We start from the raw sequence: 17,455 nt of genomic DNA, 5'->3' as shown, positions 1-17,455 counted from the left end.
AGCACTGCAAAAATAATTTAGTTTGTATCTCAAAACAAATTGTAGTCATGGTCAAATTTAGCATATGATAATTGCAGATATTCATTACAGCCTTCCGCAGAACTTAAGACATTGCTTTGGTAAGCAAAATAAAAATACTTAACTTTTTTCATTCCTGGATATCCTATGGCTGAAAATATAATTATTAGGCAATCATTCCAAACCTTACTTTGTAACTGTCTGTGTTTCTTAAAGGCTATTGCAAAGTTATGCTGCCTTTGATTCCCATTTAGATGCATTAAATAGATTTTTTTTTTTTTTGAAAAATAAGATTAGTTTGCAAGTTCCAGGAAGTAAAAAGAACTTGGTATGCCTTACAACATACTCTATAAAGTATCCCTAGTTCCTAGCACCATATCCTTGGTTTACATTAAGTGTCCAAGAAATATTTGATAACTGTATGAATAAAATACGTCTATGCCATGATGAATTATGAGATGCAAGAATTGAAGAATTACAAAAAAAGTCATAGGAAAAAGTTTAAGAATTACCGGCAGATATACCTCTGTGGGTTAGGATTTAATTGTGAATAGTGCTTTAAAGTCAGTGCTGTTGAATTAATTATTTTGAGAGATGAAATAGTGCAGCTGCAGATGGAAAATGATTGATATGTTTAGGAATGTACTATTATACATCATAACAGCATAATCTTAAATGCTACATGTTTGCTGGTACTGAGCTGAAATTGTATAATAGAAAGATTCTTCTCTCTGGCAGATATTTTACTTAGTAAGGATTCTCTGATGCCAAAAAAAAATATTTGAATTACAAATTAACATAATCATGATAGCTTAACATTTACTAGCCATACAAACAATATTTATACTCATGTGTCTTGATATTTTGGACAATAGCTTATCTAATAATTCAGTCTTTTAGATTATTGACCCATGAAACTAATATGTATATGGATTTCACATTCATTTCCTAAGAAACGACAAATTGCAATCAATTCTATGGCTGAAAGCTGAAGAAAGAACATTGCCTCATTAATTATCTGCAATGAAAAGCCCAAATATATACATATTCCCAATAGCTTAAAATTCTTATGTGCAACCAACTGAAGTATTAACATTTAGCATTAAACACATCAGGAACATTCCCATCATAATTCCCACTCCAATGGGATTAGTAGTAAATCAAAGGGGGCATGATCTCATATAAAACTATAAATGAAACTTGGACCCAAAGGGTTTACACAGGAATATAGACAATGCCCGAACATCAATCTTCTCTTCTTTGGCCCAGAAGCTTTTGATAAAGTTCAGCTCCTACATTTGGAATTAATCATATGTCAGTGGCACCTGTTGTGCATAGAGAAAATACTGTTATAGAAATGGAAAGTAAAACATTTCTTTACATTCTTTCCTTTCCATCAATTCCAGAGTCGGAATTAGCAACCGAAAAAATAATTGCCAAAATGCCACTAAATAACATTTCTTCCAAAATATTGAAGTAAACATCATTAACCAGTATTATTGTTGCTTATGGCTGTATTGACCCTTGATGTTCATGCCCATAGTTTGATAGTTAAAAACATAGAATGTTTAAAAAAAGGATCTTGACATTGAGTGTCCTTCCAATGGATGGTACATGAAACATGACCTGTAACAGTGGACCCAGAAGGACCATCACATTTTCACTGAAATGTTTGTGTGCTCAAATGTTAGCAGATAGAGCTTAGGAAAAATAGGCAAGGAGAGAGTACAAGCATCACACTGGACACTGGAGAAAGCTGAAAAAAATCAAGTAAGTAAATTTAATAAGATTCACATGATATAGGGCTCTATGAATCTCTATCTCTGTCTCCGTCTCTGTCTCTCTCTATGTATATCATCAAGGCCCATTTAAAAAAAAGCAACTGGACAACTTGCCCTAAGGGAGTTTTTCCGGGTCCATCTCTAGTCAATACAAGCAGGTGAAATTTACCCGTGGTGCCCCTACCCTCTTGCCTGTCTTCTGTTTTCCCTGTCCTCACATACTTTTTTACCCAGCAACTCAAGTCAACCCTTCTTGTTGTGGTTTAGAACTCTCCAGTCTTCCTTTGGATGCTATTTCTTGCAACTTTAGAAAGACATTATACTAAGATTATATTTATATTTTCAATTTTCAAATATTCAAAATCTATTCTCTCCTAACGGCTAATTTCTAAGAATTTCAGATTCAATTAAAAAGTGAACAAATTTAATCCAGCAGAAAACTAGGCACAAAAAGATGAAGGCAGCACATTATGTTACCTAACTATACTTAACCGAATTCCATTATAATGAGGAAGGAAGCTTTCTGCCTTTTCAATGACTCTATCAGTGTATTCTCTTAGTAGCATAATACACTTTGTTTTACTGAAAAATTTGTTAAGGCTTTGCTAGAAAGACCATTTCAAAATGGAGTGGTTAAAATTGGCTCCATCAAAATGATTTTTTAAAAATGTTTATCTTTGTGAAACAATTCTATCAAGCAGGCATTTTAAATCACTCTCTAATTATGCTGCTTTTTAAATTTAAGAACCCATGTTCGGTTTTTATTTCCTATACTGTTGGTTTTTCAGACTTCAGTGTGCTAAAATTACCTGGAGGCTTTGTTGAAACACAGAATGCTGGGCCCCCTCCAATCTTATCATTTCTGGTACAATAGGGCTGGGTGGGAGCCAGAGAACTTACATTTTCTGTTTATTCCTAAGAGATGTTGACACTGCTGCTCTGCGGACCACACTTTGAGAACTGTTGATTTGTGAAACTCACTTTAAAATATTGCCAGGGAAGTAGCAGTATTAGAGAAATCATGAGGAATGACTTTGGAAAATGATGCCATGTACCAGCAGCACAAAAGAACACTTGCTTTTTTCAAAAGTGTTATCTAATATCTGCCCAAATAAATTAATCCCATCTCAACTGATTCATGTCTGATTTTGTAAGAAAGAGTTCTTAGGCTAATTGGAACAAAACAAGAGACAGGAGCATAGAAAGAAAGATATATGGAAGATGGTTTACAATTTATCAAGATATGTGTATTCCAACTATTTTCCTTATCAGATGATTGACAATAACAAGAAAACATTATTAAAGAAAACTAAACCCATTCCCAAATACCCAAAAGTACTGAAAAGGAAACTAATTGTCTAAATAATGATAATAATATCCTAAAACATAAATATTCTGCTAATCTGTGAAGGCTGCTGAATGTATGGAAAAAACAAATTTTTGAAAAGGTTATGTAGAAACAAATACCAAATCAAAATGTATTCATTCATATAAGATTTAAAACTACAGAGTTAAAAAGTCCCAAACACATTGCCCGTGAATTTGTATGTTGGTAAAATTTAGAGTCCCATATTAGCTAATATGTGAGAAAGTATAATTTTATTTTAAATGATTGAAACCAAAACCAAGGGTGGAATATTTATTAAATATTATAAATATATAATTATACTATAATGAAGTATATGATTTTATTATAATAAATAATAAAAATATTGCATCCAACAAAGATGCTAGTATTGAATTTGCAATTATGTTTACAAGGGCATCTTTTTCACTGGGGCTGAATGATGAGGTCCAAAGGAATAGACCATGCCCAGAGAAGGCCTGAGATACAGGGGTAAGGCTACAACTACAAGAGTCTAGACAGGGCTACAAAACAAGGCTTAGACGAATTGAATAGATCAAGGTCTGGCAAGACAGGGTGACTGTGTACTCAGGGAAAAGGAGCAGCAAGGCTCCAGGTGGAACGAGAGGGGACTGAATGGGTCATCAGTGCCGAGAAGAACTGAAATCTTCCCTGTCAGCCAGTGAGTTTTTAAATAGATCAATTTTTTTTCTGACACGGAGTCTCGCTCTGTCGCCCAGGCTGGAGTGCAGTGGCGCGATCTCGGCTCACTGCAAGCTCCGCCTCCCGGGTTCACGCCATTCTCCTGCCTCAGCCTCCCGAGTAGCTGGGACTGCAGGCGCCCGCCATTATGCCCGGCTAATTTTTTTGTATTTTCAGTAGAGACGGGGTTTCACCATGTTAGCCAGGATGGTCTTGATCTCCTGACCTCCTGATCCGCCCTCCTCGGCCTCCTAAAGTGCTGAGATTACAGGCGTGAACCACCGCGCCCGGCCTAAATAGATCTATTTTATGCAGGAACAAATCCAAGTATAGCTGTGAGTCTGAGACTGGCAGGTGGAGGTAAGTGGATCTCGCAGTTGCCTGGAGAAGCAAAGGATCAGAGATGGGGATTTCTGACAAGAAGTAACAGACAGAAAACAAACGGGTGAGAAGTCCTTCAAACAACCCCTTGATAATTTCCCGTTTGTAAGAATACAGATGGAAAACTATGTTTAATGGAGAACCGTACAGGAAAACAGACATATCTGTTCAGCTAAATTTCCCTTATACTAAGTAGAAATATATATATATAAAGAGGCTTTTGGAATTTATGTATTAAATAAGTGTGCATCTAGCACATGGTGAACATTCAGTGCATTGTGACTGCATACACATAAAATGCATTTTTGTATGTTAGAAGAAATTTGAAAAATGTCTACTGGAAGCCAATAGATTCTTTTTTTTTTTTTTTTCTTCAAAGAAGACTTTTTTCCACTGTATTCTATTTCTTCCTCTGCTTCAGAAGTCATGGGTTTGAAGGTTGGGTCAAAAGAAAACAATGGAACATGGAACAAAGTATTATACCTAAATATTCAGAAACCAAGAGATGTATAAATATTAACTCATTAGGTTTTCCACAGAGAGGAGTTAAATCTAACAATATCTTCAGCTAAGTAAGTAGATGTGAACTCCTTATACTTGTAGCTTGTCTTCCTCTTAAAAGCCAAAAATGGCTCAAAAGAAGAAACTGTACAAAAGGAAAGGCATTCTTGATTTAGATCGTTGGTGACATAATGATTTAGGCTGTAAACAATGCCTTGTGTAAAATTGAACCTTTATCCCTCATGAGGCTTAAATATTTATTAAAATTTATTAATTAAAATATCTAGGCATTATTAAGTTAACTAACATAAATAAAATTAATACTTACATAAATATATATAGTAGCTGTAAACTGGTTATATAATGATTTAAAATAGCTGTAAGTATTGGATAATTTGTTTACATATTTTTTCATTCTGCTGTAGTTTATATCCATCTATTGTTTTTCCCATAAGTGTACATAACTAGAGTCACAGGCAAAACTTGGATGGCCTGGGCCTATCTGAGCATAAATGGCAAATGTCAACCCTAAATAGGAGAATTTCACTTCATTGTTTCTATTAACGAGTAATTCCATAAAGTTAAGACTCACTTCTATATACAATCAACTGGTCAAAATTACTTTAAAGATTTAACTTAGATTCTCTGATGGCAGGAGGCTTCAAATTTGTTTCAAAATATCACATGATAAAAAACCCAGTATTTATGGAAGACATTGTTTAGGTTAAATCTGTTACTGTAGCTAATTCATTAAAAGACCCAGATTTAGTAGGATGCAATTTAGGAAAATGGTTTTTCTTCCAACCCTGCTCTCACACAACTGTGAAATTTCCACTTCTTGCCCCTGGCGGTATCTCAGGCAGAGATTAGTGTTTAATTCACTGTTGCCTATAAGGATATTGTCAACTTTGTCTCAGATGAGATGACTGGTGTAATTGATAATTTTAAAGTCTCAAATAAATGGAAGTTTCTCCTCTTCTTTCAGGTCAAGTCCATTACTGAGAGTCCAGCAATGAGAATGAGAAAGATAGAATATGCTCTTTCCTGCTTGTTCCATCACCGTCTTTCCACGGTGACTCCCCCCCACCCCACTTTCTTTTGCTTTTGACTTTTCCAGGGTAAGAATAATGAAAAGAAAAGGGGGTAAATTCCTTCTAAATAGTTACTATTGAAAATTCTTCTTTACTTTTGAATTCTTAATGACAAGATGTATTCAAATGCTACCTCTGTCTTTGAGGCATATGGTATGTTCCTAAGAACCATCCCAACACCTCAGAAAAACCATCCCAACACCTCAGATATCTCCCCTGCTCCCTGAAGGGGAGGTGCCTTGATTAGACATGGAGCCTATTACCCTTAGCTTCTATTTTCTGCATTCCACCTTTATCATCTTTCAGCTGGAGCTCCTTCTCACAGGCAAGAGTTGTCCTGGTGTGGGTCTTTTCAAGAGGAATCAAGCTCAGCTAACTATAAGGTGTGCACTTGTCCCACTGAATGTGGCAGTGTATCTTGTCCAGTTGCTGACCCATTCTCCTTGTTTGGCTATCACAAACAGCCTCAGACCCATCTTGCATCCTGACCTCAGGTTCACCATGGTGAAAACTGAAACCACTACTTCCCCAAACTCAAGTTCTTCCCCAAACTCTCTTGAACACTGCCCAGGTACCAGCTTGGGTAGCACTACTTGATTCTACAGTTCTACCGGCATGGGTGAGGTGAGAAGCCAGTCTGTCCTCCTGACAAACAACCAAATTCTACAAGTCGTTCTCTTGCCCTTCCTCTTTCATGGGGCTTGAGAGGGGTGAATATTCCCTCCTTTCTGCCCTTCTCCTATAAAAGACTTTCAATGAATTATCTTGACGTCTCTCTTAACACTTCTTGGTTCTTTTCACCCACTATCCACAGCTCTGTGGCCACAATACAGAGACAACAAGAAAGTCCAATTCTATATTATTATTTATTTATTTATTTATTTATTTATTTATTTTGAGACAGAGTTTCGCTCTTGTCACCTGGGCTGGAGTGCAATGGTACGATCTTGGCTCACTGCAACCTCCGCCTCCTGAGGCAGTGATTCTCCTCCCTCGGACTCCAGAGTAGCTGGGATTACAGTCACCTGTCACTACGCCCAGCTAATTTTTGAATTTTTAGTAGAGACAGGGTGAGTTTCTCCATGTTGGACAGGCTGGTCTTGAACTCCTGGCCTCAGGTGATCTTCCTGTCTCGGCCTCCCAAAGTGCTGGGACTACAGGTGTGAGCCACCATGCCCAGCCCAATTCTATATTCTTTAACACTTTTTACATACCAATTAAAACATGAAATTTTAGTAAGAATCCAAAACTACTAAATGGTATTTAGGCAAAAGACCAGAGACATTAGTCTAATATTAAGTGTTGATGAGTAAGTCCTCAAGAATCTGGTATTAGAAAAACTGGACTAATGCTTGGGATTTATTATTGAGTTTCATATGAATTTGGAATCTAGATTCATCCCATTGTTTAACCAGTCTGCTTTGTTTTTTTCTTAATAGTTACTTGAAATGCTAAAGGAATTAAATAGAGCCAGATATTACACAGAAGATGAGACATTTCAAGATCATTCTGTTCTTTATAATCTTATCTCCAAAATTTCTATAATAGACGATTATTGCAGTGGTCACTCTTCAATTCTAGCAGCTTTAGAAGCTGAAACCACACTGAAAAAGCAGATGTTTACACATTTAGACCCATCCTTAGATCTGTATAATGCAATTAAACCACGAATAAACAAAACATGATTTATGCTTGTCAAAATTTGTAGAACTCTTCAGAAACTGTGACTCCATCTCTACCACAGAACTAAAATTCATCAAAATTTATTTTATTATTATGTGGAAATAGCAATAGATTTAGTTGCTAGGTGCCATCTGCTCAGTGTCGAAGATCACTGTGAATTGGAATGCTTACATTTCTTGAACAATCAGCAGTACTTAAAAAAAAAAAAATTCCACAGTATCTTTTTAAAATTCCCCAGAAATTTCTTTTTCGCTTTACAAAAATTGACTATTGCATGGATTTTATCTGCATTTCCAAGTAAAGCATGTTCATGGCAGCAAATATAGAAAATTATTTTTAAAAATTAAAAATTTAACTGTTAAACCTTAGAGATTTCTGTTATACTGTATCTTAATATACAAAAATATTCACACACAATTATTATGACACTGAAAGTATTTAACCTTGTATATTGCACTTATAAGCATTTTCAGACACTATTAAATATTTTAAGGTGCCACAATTTTTAAGAAATGCATAATATTACACTATATAGCTGTGCTATAATTTATTTAAATTATCTGTTTAATGAATATTAAAAGTAAGCCAGTTTTAATCTAATGTAAATTAAGATGCAATAAAATAACCAATTTTTAGCTTAATTTGCTGAATAATTCAGTCCTTTTATATTGGTTCATAGAATTTACTGTACTATATTCTTCTATATAAATTTTAGATAATTTTTAATATCTTTGATTATAAACTTACATTGAGTACTAAAATCTGAATCACTGGAGCAAATACTATAAACTCTTATAAGAATCACACATTGCCAAATTGCTTTCCAGAAATCCCTTACCAATAAATATTCAAAATACATATAGAGTGGGTCATTATAAGTGTCTTTTGCCAGATTTATCAAAAATTACATCTACTGTTTGTTTTCCTGATTGTGAGAATTCTGTATATTGGAAACTTTTCTTTAGATGTTTATGACAAATACTTCATCTCAGATTTTCATTGGTTTTGTTTACATTATTTAGAAAACAATTTTCTTTAATTTTTTTAATAAGTCCTTCATTCTTGAAAGAGTGAACTATATTGTGAAATATAATGGAATGTTCATATCTTACGTATAATGTTCTGTTAGTTTTGACAAAGGCACAGCAAGACATGTAATGCTTCTGTCCCCACAGAAAGTTATCTTACACCACTTTTCAGTTGTCCAGGCCCTCAGAACCACCACTGATCTGATTTCTAACACTTTTAGGTCAGTTTTGCTTATTCTCTACAAGGTTCTTGTGGACTGATATGCGCACATCATGACTTGATTTCATCTGTCACTTCCCTTTTTATTTTTAATTTTTTGATGGTACTTTCTTGATGAGCAATAGTTTGAGTTTTGTTGAAGTTCAACATTTCTTTTTATAGTTTGTGCTTCCAGTGTTTTATATAAGAAATCTTTATATATCTCTAAGTTGCATCCATCTTAAATTGATGTTTAACTGTGGTGTGCATAGGGGTTCAGCTTCATCATTTCACACAGATATCCAGTCATTCTAGAACAACTTATTTTCAGATGTTTTACTATTCTCATTAAAATGACTAATAAGCTTATGAAAAAGAGTATTGCCCTTGCTTTGGGAGGCTGAGGTGGGTGGATTATTTGAGGTCAAGAGTTTGAGACCAGCCTGGCCAACATGGTGAAACCCCATCTCTACTAAAAATACAAAAATAGCCGGGTGTGATGGGGGGTGCCTGTAATCCCAGCTGCTCGGGAGGCTGAGGCAGGAGAATCACTTGAACCCAGGAGGCGGAGGTTGCAGTGAGCTGAGATTGCCCACTGCACTCCAGCCTGGGCAATAGAGCGAGACTCCGACTCAAACAGCAGCAACAACGACCACCACCACCACCACAACTATTTGTCTACATATGCGTGTGTCTATTTCTTCTGTCTATTCTGTTCCCTGGATCTCTGTAGCCTTTGTCCTAATTGTTATCACTTGTAGTAAGTGCTATAATTAGGAAAGACACCGGTTTCAACTTGGCTTTTCCTTTTCAAGATTATTTGGCTCGTGTTGGTCTTTTGCCTTCCAAATTCATCTAAAATTGACTTGTCAAGTTCTAGAAAGAAACATGTCTGGTTTACTGGGATTATGTTGGATTTACAGATCAATCTCTGAAGACTGATATCTTAATGATATTGAGTGTTCCAATCATTAAAGTGGTTTATCATTTCATTTACCTAGATCTTTTAAAACTTCTCTCAGAAATATTTAGTTTCCAGTGTGGGGGCTTGGTGTATCCTTTGCTAGTTTATCCCTCAGTATGTGATGGTTTTTCATGGGTTTATAAAAGGTATTTTAATATTTAATTTTATAATATTAATTGCATTATATGAAATATAAGTATATATTTAAAAATTTGAATACCAACTTGTTATCCTGCAACATCATTGAATTCACTTGTTAGCTATAGTTACTTTCTGGTAGAATTTTAGGGTTTTCCGAGTACACAATCTAGATTATACTTCTTTATTATTTTTTATAATTTTAGTTTATTTTCTTGTCATATTACATAGATAAAGACTTTCAGTAAAAAGTTGATTAGAAGTAATGAGAAAGACATCTTTGCCCTATTCCCAACCTTAGGAGAAAAACATTGAGTACTTTACTCTCAAGAATGATGTTTACTGAGGGCTTTCCAATGATGTTCTTCAGTCTGTTAGTGTCTCATTTTAGTCCTAGGTTTTGTGGGTGTGTGTTTGAGAAAGAATCTAGCTTTCACCCAGGCTGGAGTGCAGTGGCGTGATCGTGGCTCGCTGCAACCTCTGCCTCTTGGGCTCAAGCAATTCTCCTGCCTCAGCCTCCTGAGTAGCTGGGACTTCAGGCGCCCGCCACCACACCTAGCTAATTTTTGTGCTGTTAGTAAAGATGGGGTTTCACCATATTGGCCAGGCTGGTCTCAAACTCCTGACTTCAAATTATGCACCTGCCTCAGCCTCCCAAAATGCTGATATCACAGGTGTGAGCCACCATCATGCCTGGCCTCTATTCCTAGGTTTTTGAGAGTTGATTTCATAAATGAATTTTGAATTTTATCAAATGCTTTTTATAGATGAATTATAATAATCACATAATTTTTCACCCTCCGTGGATTAACATAAGGAAATATTTTGATGGATTTCTGGGATTCTTTGCATTATTGGGCTATGCCAACATCGGTCAGGGTGTATTATCTTTTTTGTATAATATTGGATTCAATTTCTTAATATTTTAAAAGTAATTTTAGGCTTAGATTCATGAAAGATATTTGTGTGAAATTTCCTTTACTTGTATAAACTTGGTCTGGTTTTGAGTATCTGGGTTATAGTGACCTCATAAAATGAGTTGTGAAATGATATCTCCTCCTCTGTTTTCTGAATACTTTTGCATAGCATTAGTATTATTTCTTATTTAAGTGTTTGATATAACTTAACAACTATTTGGAACTAAAGTTTATGTATTGGAAGTTGCATAACAACATTTTTTTTTAAATGGTTATAGGGCTTTTTGGATTTTCTATTTCTCCTTGAGTAAGATTGTGTAATTTGAAACCACTGAATGATATGAAATTAGATTATTTAACTCAATCTGAGAAAAACTGTTTAAATAAAAATAATTTATTCAAATTTGTTATTAAAACTAGTGTCTTACTTATATTATCTTGTTTTATTATGTGTGGTTCCTGTTTCCTTTTTTATATTTTAATTATCTTCATCCAGTGAACTTTGAGGTATAAATGATATATTGCTTTATTTTCCAGAGCTGTAAGATACTATTTTGATGTTTCCATTATGGCAGATGGGAAATTTAGGGCATTTCTTCCTCCCCTAGATCCCCCCTCAAATTTAATATTTATTGTAGTATCATCTGGGATTTGGGAATAATATTGTTGCTATTAAGGTCTTAATCCATGTTCAAAGAAAAATGTGGAGCTTTATAGAATATACTAGAGTGAAAAGCTACAAATTAGTTATTGAAATATCTATCTCAAGAAATTTGAAAAATAAGCAGCAATTAAGCCCAAAACTGTAGAGCAACTGAATTATTAGTAATAGTGAATGAGAGCAAACATTAATAAAATTAAAAAAAATATACAAAGTTTGCCAGGGCTGTTATAACAAAGTACCACAGACTGGGTGGCTTAAAGAAAGATAATTATTTTCTCACTGTTCTGGAGGCTGGAAGTCCAAGATCAAGGTGCCAGCGGGGTTGATTTTTTTCTGAGGCCTCTCTCTTCAGCTTGTACTGGGCCATTTTCTTCCTATATCTTTATATGGTTTTCCCTCTGTCTCTGCCTGTGTTCAAATTTCCTCTTCTTACAAGGACACCAGTCATATTGGATTAGGGCTCACCTCTGCCTCAATTACCTCTTTAAAGCTACTACCTACAAGTACTATCACATTCTGAGGTACCAGGGGTTAGGACTTCAACATATACATTTTGTGTGAAACAAAATTCAGCCCACAAAATACAGAAAAGAGGTTTAACACATAGGCACGTGTCTAGTGATGCCGACTAAGAAAAGAAGCCACACATGACCAAAAGGAATGAATGCAAAGGTTGCCACCATACTATAAAAAGATGTTAAAATTATAATGCAAAGATACTACGATGAAACTTTTGCCAGTAATTTTGAAACTTTTCAAGCAATGGGCAAATTCCTAAAATCAATGGTAGATTTTTTAAAGCCAATTATAATTGACAGTACATTACCCCCAAATTTCAAGCTTTAATGTATATATGAGCATCACTGGAATTGTTAAAATAGAAATGTCTAGGCTCCACCTCCAGATATTTACTCTGTAGGTGTGGGTGAGCCCAGAATTCCCTTGTTTAATGTGCACCCGATGTGAATGTGATGGAGATGTTCACGCACATCCCAGAGAAACTGACTTTCCTGCCAGGCATTGTGCTGCCTGCTTTCCAAGTCATATCTTATTTAGTCCTCACAACAATCCTCTGAAATAAGGACTATCATTATCCTCAATGTGCAGAGTAGGAAGCAGAGATTAAGAGAATTTCACTAATCTGACCAAGGCCCCATAGCATGTAAAAACTAGAATAGAACTTGATGACATACTAAGTTGTCAACTTTTTTGTGACAGGCTACGTATTTGACTTTCCAGCTTCATACAATATTTTGTTTTAGTACAGCAGGAAAAAAAATGGATAATCGAAACTTACGTATACCAAAAAATGAAATCCCAATATTATATATTGAATTTAGAAAGATTATATTGTTTCTTTTTGTGTTAAATTGCGTTAATTTTCTGTCAAATGAGGACTCACTTAACCCATTTTTTTGTTGTTGTTATTTAAAGTTCAATCCCTGAGCACCCTTGCCTTTTCCTCTAGGCTGAATTGAAAGCTGGCAGAAGTGATTTAGTCACAGGAGCTGGCAGAGGAAAATGGGTCATCTTATCTCATTTGTATGCGCCTGTATGCCAATAAAGTTCCTTGTCCCTGCTTTCCTGTGCCATGTCAGTTTCTGCTTCCAGATAATATCTGGGGTCCAGTCTGTAACTAAGGAAAAGTTGAGCACCCTCTCCATGCCACACTCAGTTTTGAGAAAATTGAGGCTCTTTACTTTCTTAAATCTCTCTGGCTTCCAATAACATTGTCTGCTACTTGTCCTATGCCTTTCGTTAAACCCAACAGGGAAAATCACATTCTAGTCTTCTTTTGAAGAAACCTCCAATTTATACGGGATGATATAAGCACGTGTCACTACCCACTTGACCTCCCATGAAAAGAGGAAAGGCAAGGAAGGGATCTATTTCTTATTTTCCATAAAACTCTTCTTTTCAAGCCACTCTTTTCATCTTGTTGCACATACCTGGGAGCAGTAATTCTGGATTCAGTATTCTCCCCCATAAGCTTTTCTCCTTACATAGCTGTGAATACTTTCAAAATCTGCATCTTTATTCTTACTGTACAGAGGGCATGTTCCCAGGGCAAAAGAACCAGGATCGGTCCTTTGGTGCTTCAAGATATTTCTTCACATATACACCTCCTTTATAACAGTACAGTTAGACATGGACAAATGGATCATTTAGATTTGACATTGTGAGAAGAGAAGCACTACAAAACATCTTTTGTTTTCCTGAAGCATCTGTGGCAAAGTATAGGGAGAAATAAATATAGCTTTGACCTTTTTCTGGTGTAGTGTGTATTGAAGACCAAGTGAGAAAAGTGGTGGTTATAATTTGTATTTTTCAAATTTATATGTGGTGTCTATATAAATCAAATAATAAAAGTAAAATGGTACAACACAATGGCAGGCAAAATTGCTACGGTCCATTCAAGACTTTGTGTTGCATCTATTAGTGTCATCTTATTTCTTCTAGAGGGGCTGCTTCCATAATCATTGCCTTTCAGCTTTCCCTGTAGATAATAACCTTTGCTGATTATATCAGCATTTGTAACTATGTGTTTCATGGAACACAAGTCCCACAGGATATGAATACATGTTAGGTGCAGAAGGAGGCACCTAGGTCACGTGAGTTTGGGAAATGTTGGGTTATACAAAGTTAAACAGATTATTATAGGACTTCTCAACAGCTTTACTAATGTATATTGTGACTATCATACAGGGCTGGTATTTGTTTCCTAGGGCTATCATAACAAAGTACCAACAATTGGTTGGCTTAAAATAACAGTAATATATCATCTCACAGTTCTGGAGGCTAGAAGTTTGTAATCAGAATACTGGCAGGGCCATCCCCTCTGGCTGCTCAACGGAAGACTCCTTTCTTGCTTTTTCTAGCTTCTGGTGTTAATGGGCAATGCTTGATGTTCCTTGGCTTGTGGACGTGTCATCACTCCAGCCACATGGCCATCTTCTTGTGCATCTTCACATCATCTTCACTTGTCCATATCTATCTTTGAGTCCAAACCTTCCCACTTTACAGTGACATATTAGATGTCATTGGATTATGGCCAACCCTAATTACCTCATTTTAACTTGATTGCCTTTACAAAGAAACTATTTCCAAATAAATTCACATTCTAAGTTATGGAGGGTTTGGATTTCAACATATCTTCTTGGAAGGGACACAATTGTGATACAGTGTTAAGTTCAACAGATTGATTCCCTCACTGCAGAGAGCAGGTCGTCATCATTGTCAGAGGAGTATTTTCAGGAACTCACTTTGGGTAAGGCTAGAGCATATGAATGGCGTTTTAGAAACTCAGACGTGAGTATGCTTGTTTTTTTTTTTTTTCCTGATGCAAAAGTTGGTTTTGTTCAGTGTCATCCCATAGATAAAATTATTGCCCTGGAAAACTCTTTTGTTTGGTTATAAAGAATATGTATATAAGTGAATATGGTTTACCCCAGATCCTTAGTAAGATATTGGGGGAAAATCCTCAAAACAGAGAGAGGCCTATTGTTACTGTGGCCATTGTTTTGTCATTAACTGGTTATTTCCCACATGAGTAAGGTGCTGCTAATATTGGCTTTAATCATTGATGGACATCAAGAGTTTCAGACTTGCCTGATTGAGAAAGCTAATTTAGAGGAATAAAAAATAATTATAAAAAGGAAAGTGCAAGCTACTTTGATTAGAATTAATCTCACCTCTACCACAGTTCTTTCCTTTTGTTTTTATTTCGGCATATGTTTTATTATACCTGAGATGGTAGATTGTATCATTTTTTATATCAGCTTTTCACTTCCTTTCCATATGTCATACATTCTAACTGCTATTGTGGCTTCATAGATGGGGTGTACTGTGCTTCTTGACTTTGGGCTTGGCAATAGGATTTGCCTTGACCAATGGAATGTTAATGGACATGAAATATTCAAAGGCTCAAATTGTGTTGCAAATCTGGGTATACTATCATGCATTACTGTTATCTTTTGTTTTGAGAAATGCGCTTTGGGAAGTTGCAAGTGTAAGGAGGTTGAAAGACAGATGAAATAGACACTGGCATTGTCTGCAGCTTGGAGCCAGTCTCAGCACAACCCAGTCTAACTCAGCCCAACTTTAGCCTTTTTACCTGTGCCTGAACAACGAAGATCTGCTTATAGGTCTGTACTACTGAGATTTTTGTTGACTGGTAACACAACATTATTTTACAAAACATTAATTGATACACTTTGTTTATGTTTGTCTCCTTTACTACTTTGTGAGCTTCTAAGCATTTTGTTCAATTTTACATTTCTTGTTTAGTTCTTACATATCATAGGTCCTCACAATGTTTGATGAGTCCGGAATGAATGAATGACATTCAAGGGTGTCTGAGTTGAATGTAGGAAGCATGTTTACCATGGCAACCAGGTAATAATTTAGAAACAACACTAGCATATTGCTTTGGTTCTGAGACAAGTTATACAGGTCTTTAGGCTAAAAGAAGAAATGTATGTAGCCCACTCATAAGCAGAGACACTGGGTCCCAGAGAAAGGCAAACCCTTCAATCTGACTTTGAATAAACCAGATGGCAAAGTCTGAGGTTCCACTATTTTTGTTCCAGATGGAGATCTCTTGCATCAGTAGCAAATTGGACCTATCCTTTGTGTCCATTTCCAACTGCATTTGCAGGAATTTCCTACAAGTGAATTGCTTCTTGGTTACGACGTTCACTTTTGCTATTCATGATGAATAAGCAACATTTGTTTTCCACGATTGCTACTATGTGTTGTGAATCCTTTATAAATAACTGTAATGCCATATATTAATCTTTTTTATGGTCAGCATAGGCTATCTTAAATACTACTTGAAAGACCTGGAGATCCTGGAAATTTTAAGAATTTAAACTTTGAAATGTCTACCAAGTATGTACTTTCCTGTGGCAGTGTCATCTGAAATCAGAACACATTTTCCTCTGTGTGTGTGTGTGTGTCTGTTTATGCACGTGTGCATGTGAACTTGTGTTCATGTAACTTTCCCCATACCACGTGGGATTCTGGGTCGATATGAAAACAGCTGACAGCAGTAGATAAAGATGATTACAGCAAAGGATTTAATCAATAACCACTTTTATCTCAGCAACACACATTATCTTTTACCTTTAAAAATTATTTGCATAAATGTCTCTTCTTAGCTAGTCTCAGGGTAAATAAGACCAGGCTGTCTGAAGAGGCAGGAAAACACAAGAAGAGAAGTAGCAATTTTGAATGTCAAAAAAATGCTGTGGTAAAGACTAAGCGGTGTGACTTGATACTGATAGAATACACAAGATCACCACAAACCACGTTAATGTAATTAATTACAGTAATTCTGCACACATATCTCTTAGTAGAAGAAGTTCAAACTATCCAAGCACACTATTGGCAAAATAATAAAATCATGTTCCTGATGAAGATTCAGCTATGTAATTTAATACTAAAATGTCTTAATAAACAATCTATCGTGCTAATTCTTTGATAAAAGATTATTCAATCTATATATATTAGTGACTTCAACCATGTATTAGGAAGTTAATGATTTTATTTTAAAAGGTGTTATGCTTGAAGAGTCTGGAAGAGTGACTGAGAGTCAGTGAAATGACAGCTTTAAAAGTCAATGTTATTTTTAAAGACTTTAGTTAGCTAAAATGCTTTCCCTACACATTTAAGTAAAATAACTGAGTATATTGTCTAAGAAATAGCTACCTACTCCAAGGACTGGGTGGGAGGGTCCAAATTGACGGCTGAGATATCTTAGTCTTTACCATGAGGTTTTATAGCCTACTGGTAATTTTTTGAGAGAGCATTCTAAATTGGAATTATCATAAGTATGGGGGAAGCCTGTTGATTAGAAAGTGAGAACACTGGGGTATACACCTAAGAAATTGTGCCAATCTCTGTGTGTGTATAGTTGTCTCTGTGTATACACACTAGATTATTGAGCTAGCAAGAGTAGAGTCTGAAATCTTGATATTGCCTCAATGTTTATTCCTTTTATTATTCTCCTAACGTGTTGATGCAAATTTTAAAAAGTTCTAGC

At 35.6% G+C, this 17,455-nt stretch overlaps 1 protein-coding gene across 2 annotated transcripts in view; it reads right to left on the bottom strand.

Annotated features, from left to right (window-relative positions):
- The window catches only part of DOK6 (docking protein 6), a 437,775-nt gene that overhangs the window by 150,850 nt on the left and 269,470 nt on the right, over window positions 1-17,455 (bottom strand). The window lies entirely within an intron of this gene.

The sequence above is a fragment of the Gorilla gorilla genome, chromosome 17, assembly GCF_029281585.2.
Source record: "Gorilla gorilla gorilla isolate KB3781 chromosome 17, NHGRI_mGorGor1-v2.1_pri, whole genome shotgun sequence".
Lineage (NCBI taxonomy): Eukaryota > Metazoa > Chordata > Mammalia > Primates > Hominidae > Gorilla > Gorilla gorilla.
This window is presented reverse-complemented; position numbering and strand designations above follow the sequence as displayed.